Here is a 7,031-nt window from a genome sequence, read left to right as displayed (position 1 = left end):
CCTGAATTAAAAACCAGTCTCATAATGAAGGTTAGAGGATCACATGGACACCGTAAAGGCTCTACTAGACTATCAGTTTTGTTCCATTACATCTTTCTCCTATTCCTGTACAAGACTTGCTCTCCCTTCAGAGATTTCCAGGTCTTTGGTTGCCATCTCTGTGCCCGCAGGATAATCTGTGGCCCTTCCCACTCACTTTAGCTTCTATGAAGATGTCCAAACCACTATATTCTTTAATTCCTGCAGCTTTATCTAAGACGTAGTGAACCTGTGTTTGTTCTTCAACAGCAAAAGTACAGTCCTGTGCTCCAGGAGCCCTTAGTTTGGCTGTGAGGTCAACTTTGGAGCATCCTCAACAAAACGGTGATAGTGTCCAGTTGCCTTATTTGCTGCATGCACTTCCTTTTGATCTGTGGACAGGAATGTGAGATGGGTTTAGGGCTGTCCTTTGGAAGCCTACCATAAAGGATAGGGTAGTCAGCATGGCCCCAGGTGCTTGCTTGTAAGTAAGTTGTACAGAAACTGTAAACCATACTTCTTCCTGAATCACTATGGAATAATGGAGAGCTGCAGCTCAGTCTGGGCAATGCTTTGTGCAAGAGACTGCATATTTTTCACGGTCTCGACCTGACTGCCTCCCACAGTTCCAAATCAAGATGTTAGCAAGTAGAAAAAAATGTAAATTCTGCCTAATGGTGGCTTAAGTTAGCGTAACAGTGTTGACTTGTGGCCAGACATAGTTGGAAATTGTTAGAGAACAGAGTTGTCTAAACAAGGTCAAAGAAAGGGCATGGCATTTATAATAATTTAAAGAGCAGCCTAATTCTGCAATTTTTGCAGCATGCCGTGTTCTCTGTCCATGAAGGAAAAGCAATTAGTTATTCATAACTAATTTCAATATATCTTGTAAGTCTTAAGTTTTGGGTCAGTTTTGGACAGTAGGGCAGAGCACCATTAAATGAGGACTTGTGCTTATTGCCTGTTTTGAAGTGCTTTTCCTTGCCACTGAGCTCCGCTAGTCCTGATTACATTGCTATAGTCAGTTGTTAGCCTTCGCTGGGTAGGGAAAGTATGGATCCACTGGTCAGACATGCTGATTACAGGCAGCACTAAGAAGGATTTATTTGGAAAGGTGGAGTCTGTAGTATTTGTAAGCCTGTACCTGGGCCAAGAACTGGGACTGACTCCATCTTAGAAGAAACTAATGGCAAAGAGGAGTTGACAGGCCTGGGAAAGGCTTGCCTGCACCCTCTGTTGGGGCAGGGGCAATTAAAACAGCTGGGCAGACTTACTAGTTCGTTTGATCTTGGTATTTTACCTTTGTAAAACGGTGATTCTTGATTTCTAAGGCAGGTTGTTGGGGTAAATGTGTATTTGTTACTGTGGTAGTGACAGTCGCATGAGAATCTTAAATGTGAGAAAGATAAAGCAGCGCAAGTTGTGTTAGGATGGGATCAGCAAGGTTGGCTTTGGCCTTTTTTAACTCCAACACAAAAGAGTATTGGTGTGTTGGTTTTGTTCAGGCTTTGTTTACTGGTCTTCACAGTGCTATGAAGATGAGGATTAAAACTGGAGAAGAGATGAGAAAGAAGTAGCTTCTGTCAGAAATAATTAGTGAGAAGTAATGTCTGTGGTATTAACTTTCGCTTTCTTCTGATGTATGTACAGAAATAGTTTCCTTGACTGAAAATGTTAGTGAGTTACAGCTGCATCTTTCAACTTCTTTTTTGAGAAAATTCCAGAAACAAGGTCAAACGTGTTAGTAACTTGGAAAATACATGTTCTGTGTATCTGTGTACAGCATGAGATAGATAATGCAACTTTACATATCCACATAAGGGTGCTTTTTTTAATTATGAGTTTGCTTGAAAATTACCCAATATTTAGTTTGGGAATGCTTTTTGTCTCCAAAATAACCAAAGTTTCATGTTGTTGCTGACATAAAACACGTCTAACAAAACTAAAAAGTGTCTTAACAGGAAGAGCCAGGATAAGAAATAGAAAGGGGCACCCAAATCCTTATGCTCGCAATAATATCTTGAGTCTAAGTTGAGGGTTTTTTTCATGTTTGTGCCCAATATATGTGAGTTTCCCCCACTCCTCTCAAGCCTCAGTTCATTCACGATCCCATAAATAGTTTATTAGATTTTTTTTTTGTCCTATTTACTTTTGTCTCTACTTTCTCTGAAGCTGAGGAGTTCACCAACTCAAAGGTCTATTAAAAGCCTATTCCCCTCTAGCCATCAGAAAACACCTACCATCTGGTGGTGAGTGGTGATACTACAGCCCTCTCATTTTTCCCTTGAAAATGCAGCAATGCTGAGGGCAAGGCAGCCCATTGTAACAGCAGAGACCCTACAGGGAGATCCAAAGGCAACTTCAGTAAGGATGATGGTGTAGCTAAGGCATGAAGGCGTAGTCCTGGCGTTCTTGGGTTTTGTCACAGTCTCTAGTTTGGAGAACATCACACAGTTTTTTGTTTTGCACAGATGTGTGATGTTTCTTTTTTCAGTCTCACAAGGTAGATATGGTCTAAGGCACTATGTTTGTGTAGCCTGTGGCTCGATCATCATCTGGGGGAAGGAGATAGGGCAGGCACAGGCACAGGTTTGCCCTGGTATCTGTTGCAATGTAGATGAAGAAGTGATCCTGACTACTTTCAGAATCCTAGAGTGTTGTCTCATTGATTTTAAAAAAGAAGGGGCAAGTATGCCTTAAGAGTTATATGGCCTATAATTGCTTTTCAAAAGGGCCAGTGCTTTCTCTGTAACTCATTTGTCCTTTGGCCTTCATACCTAATCTCTATCTTGTTTGCTTCTATGCTTCTCTTCAACCTTTTGGCTTAAAAAGCAGCCATTGCAACAAAAAAATAGACTACTTAGTAGTTTATGAAGTAGCAGTAGCATTTTAAGCTTTCGAATGGGTAAGCCCGTTTAAAAAAAAAAAAAAAAAAAGAAGACTTTTTATTTTGTTCCATGCGATTTCTACGATTTGTGCATTTAGGCTGTATACTGAAAACTGTAAGATCTGAATGATCACTGGAGATAAGTATTGACATTTCAAGGAAGAGTTATGGAAGGCCACTGATTAACTTGTTACTAAATAACAGCTGAACCAGCTGGGCTGTCAACTGAAATTTTAATCTAGGTGTACCAAGAAGTGGTGACTCATGTCCACTTTGAATCTAAAGCCTTTCTAAAGGCTAAAGCCTTTGAATCTAAAGCTAGGGTAATAATTTCCATCAGAAAATGTTGTAATGCACAAATCCACTAAAGCTGTGGAAGACACAGTGTCAGGCTTTTGAGATCATATGAAGTCCTTCCACATAAAATTTCTGCTGAAGAGTACAGCGTGCTAGTACTGTATTAACTAGGGGAAGAAATTAATTATTCTGGTACCCCATAACAATATAAAAAAGATTAGCTGCGAGTAACTTCCACTGGGTGCATTTCTTAATGGGAACTAGTAGCCTACTTTGATTGCCTCACTGCAAAGCTAGATAATGTGTTTATGCATTAGCTTTGAGTGAGGACAAACAAACTTGTCATAACCCATATTTTTAATGTGTTACGAGCCTGTTAAGGACCATTGATAAGACCTGCAGAGAGCCATTGAAGTTATTAATATTGAATGGTCATAGCATTACCATATAAGTGGTATGTACAGTGGGCAGAAGCCTCTGGTTCTGGACAGGATTTTACTTGAAGAATATTCAGACAGTGACTCATTAAAATATACTACATGCTGCCATGGATCTTGTTGTGGAAGCCCAAAAGTGGTGTTATTGACCTAAAAATGAATTGGGCTAATTCATTGTCTGCTTACTCAGTAAGATGGTGCAATTGTAACCTTTGATTCAGAAAGTCCTAAAAGGATGATGGTCAGAAGCTGAATGTGTTGTACTGCGTGCTTCCCTCGGTTCTCACTCTGCTCCTCTAGGCAGCTCATGATGGCCACTCTCTATAATGGCTGTGGGTACGTGACCCTTGGACTTGATGTGGTAGAGCCAGTTTTGTCTCCACCAGACCACAGATGTCTTTTACCAACCTCAAAAGAACAGCAGTACTTAGGAAGCTGTTATGGTACTGTATGCATCAGAAAAAGGACAAATGTAGCCAGCGGGGCACCCAACCCTACCCCTGGACTAAAGTCAGCATAACTTTGGGCTTTGGTACATAGGTTAGGAAGAAAAGTAAATAAGCATATTTGAAGATTGAGAAACTGCAAGTAACCTATTACAGAAAATGCTGGATAGGCCTAAAAAGGAAAAGCAGCCTCTTACTTAAGGGGAAGAATGGTGTTTTGAGTTGCGGAGAGCAGGAGAGTTGAACAAAAAGGGGCCCATGAGAGGTTTTGAAAGGTGCTTATTTGTGTCAAGTCTAGGGACTGCTCTTTTTTAAGTAGCTCACTGTTAATTGGCGGAAATTTTATAATTGGAACTGTGTATAAAATATTGGGCCAAATAAGTATGACCGTGTATGCTGTTACTCTGACTTTGGGCAATGACTTGCTGCCCTAAGAGGTACAGGTTATAGGCTGGGAAGCAAGAACAGGGGCTCTGTTTAAGAAGTCTCCTTTGAGGAAGCAGGATAGCATGTAATCATATACTTTCTGGCGCTCTGCTGAAAAGTGGGAGGAACTGGAGAGCAGGAGCAAGAGCCAAAAGGCAGCAGACAGCTAAGGCAGCTAGCAGAGCCAGAGCGCTGCTGAAATAACTCTCAAAGGACAGAGCAGCTTGTAATGCTGCTGGGCCTGGTGCAGTTGTGATGCAGCCCTGCTGCCCAGCAGGGAAGGCGCCAGCCTCTGCTTTGGAGAAGTGCAGATGTAAGATGAGGTGTTGACTGCAGAAAAAAAGGAGCAAACACAGCAGCTCCTTTACCAAGAAATTACAGGATGGCTCAAAATAGTCTACAGTTGTACTCTTCTTTCTCTATCCAATAAGGTGGTGTTTGTTAAGCCACCTGACTGAATATGTGACAAGGGGTTAAAAAGGGGGGCTGGTCATCAGTTTAGTTCCATTTTCACAGATTTCTGAGTGGGCTTTAACTGTTATTTAGCATGACCTATGTTGCTGTCAGAAGCTTACACTGAAGCCTGCTACAATTACACAGGTGACTGTAACAAATCCAGTTTTGCTGACAACAGACGCAGTGAACACAATAGTTATCTAAACTAAAAATTAATTATCACTATTGGACTCAATCACATAGATTCAAAAGCTCTGTGTAAAATGGCGCTAGACACCATCAGTCTGTCCTAATTAGTGGGTTTTGGTCTGACACTGCTCTCAAGTTTTAAGTCTGTCTCTTCTCTGAAGTGGAAAGGGAAAAAGGAATGGAAAGCTAAATCTGTAAAAAATCACACTGCAGTTTTTAATAAGATGAATCAAGGCAGTTCTTGGTACACAAGAGGGAATATGTAAGATTTGGAGATCACCTAATTATCACTGAAAATGAGCAGGAAGTTCATAAAGGCTGTACCCAGTAGTGCTGGGTATGGTAGCAGCTGACGTGCAGCAGCATCTCCTGCACTGCTGGTATCTTGTGTTTATATTCCCTCTCCCAGTTCCTGTGGTTGGGGCAGGAAAGGCAGGTAACATTTTTTAGGGTTAAGAGGCTCCTCCCTCAAATGCTACCTTTTGTCCAAGAATAGCTGCTAAATTAGCTTCAGCTTGAAATTGTCTGCCTCTGTCTTGACAAAGCACTGCTGTTTCTCCAGCAAGCAAAATTCTGCTGGAACATGGGAAGTCAGAGTATCCAGACAGAATAACAGAGTCCCAGCAGCCATAGAATCATAGAATTGCCTAGGTTGGAAGGAACCTTTCAGATCATCTAGTCCAACCATCAACCAAACTCTTGACAAAACCCATCACTAAACCATATCTTTAAGCACTATGTCTACCCGTCTTTTAAATACCTCCAGGGGCGGTGCCTCAACCACTTCCCTGGGCAGCCTCTTCCAATGGTTGTGTGCAAGTCAAATTGTAGCTTTAAAAGCAAAAAGCCTGAATTAGGACTTTGACCGTGGAAATAAGGGAAGACTCTACTATTTACTGTCATGACTGCCATTAGTAAATGATGCTAAAAATAGCAGTTACAAGAAATCAGCAGGAAAATGACAGTCTATGAATAAAACAACTGCAGTGCAGTGCAAGACTGCTCCAGCTGTAACCTGACTCATTGTCAGTGGTGCATTTGGTTTGGGAGTTGAAATAGGGATTTTCCTGCAAATTTCACAAACTGCCTATGACTCAAAGGCTGTTAATCAAACAGCTGTTCTGCTTCAGTAAAGAACTGGTGCATGCTTTAAATCACTGTGTTTCCGTTGCATTGTTTCTTCCCAAAAGTGGAAGAGCTCTGAGGCAGAAGTAGTAAAACTTTATTTTCTGTGATTCTTCTAGAAACACTTCCACTTATTGCTCCTCCTTTCAGCATCGCTACATTTTTATTACAACCCTTCAGCATCTTTTCTGTCCCTGTTGTTTGACCTAAACGTGCTTCAAACCTGCTTTGAGGTTGCTTTCTAATACTGAGAAGTGAAGGCATTTCATGTACTTCTGTCAGTCTGGTTTTATCAAAATTTTTTACTCTTTAAATTAGAATGCCTGGAACAATAGTTTCAAAGGAAAACTAAGTGGTAGTTCAGGCTCTAGAACTTTTTCTTTATTCTCTTTTAAAAAAAGTATAGTGGAAATTTTTAGAACAATTGAATAGCAGGCTTTTTGCTATCACCTGACTACAGACAATAGTTCTTGGTCCTCTCTCAAAACCATGCATGATTCTAAGGTGTCTTTCCCCAAGCAATCTGCTTTGCAGCTCTTTAATCTGAATAGCTCATTTCTGCAGTTTTCCTCAAAAGAAATGTCATACCTTTCTGTGGATCAGTCCTTCAGATCTGATATAGCTAAGCTGGTGTACCCTTTAGAGCAGCAATCCTACAACTATTAGCAGAACTCTAGCAAATAGATATGATTTGGTATGGTTTGGGTTTTGGTTTTTTGTTGTTGTTGTTGGTGGTTTGGTTTGGTTTTT

The sequence above is a fragment of the Rissa tridactyla genome, chromosome 3 (assembly GCF_028500815.1).
Source record: "Rissa tridactyla isolate bRisTri1 chromosome 3, bRisTri1.patW.cur.20221130, whole genome shotgun sequence".
Taxonomy (NCBI): Eukaryota; Metazoa; Chordata; class Aves; order Charadriiformes; family Laridae; genus Rissa; species Rissa tridactyla.
The sequence above is the reverse complement of the archived record's forward strand: the minus strand, read 5'-3'. Positions refer to the sequence as shown.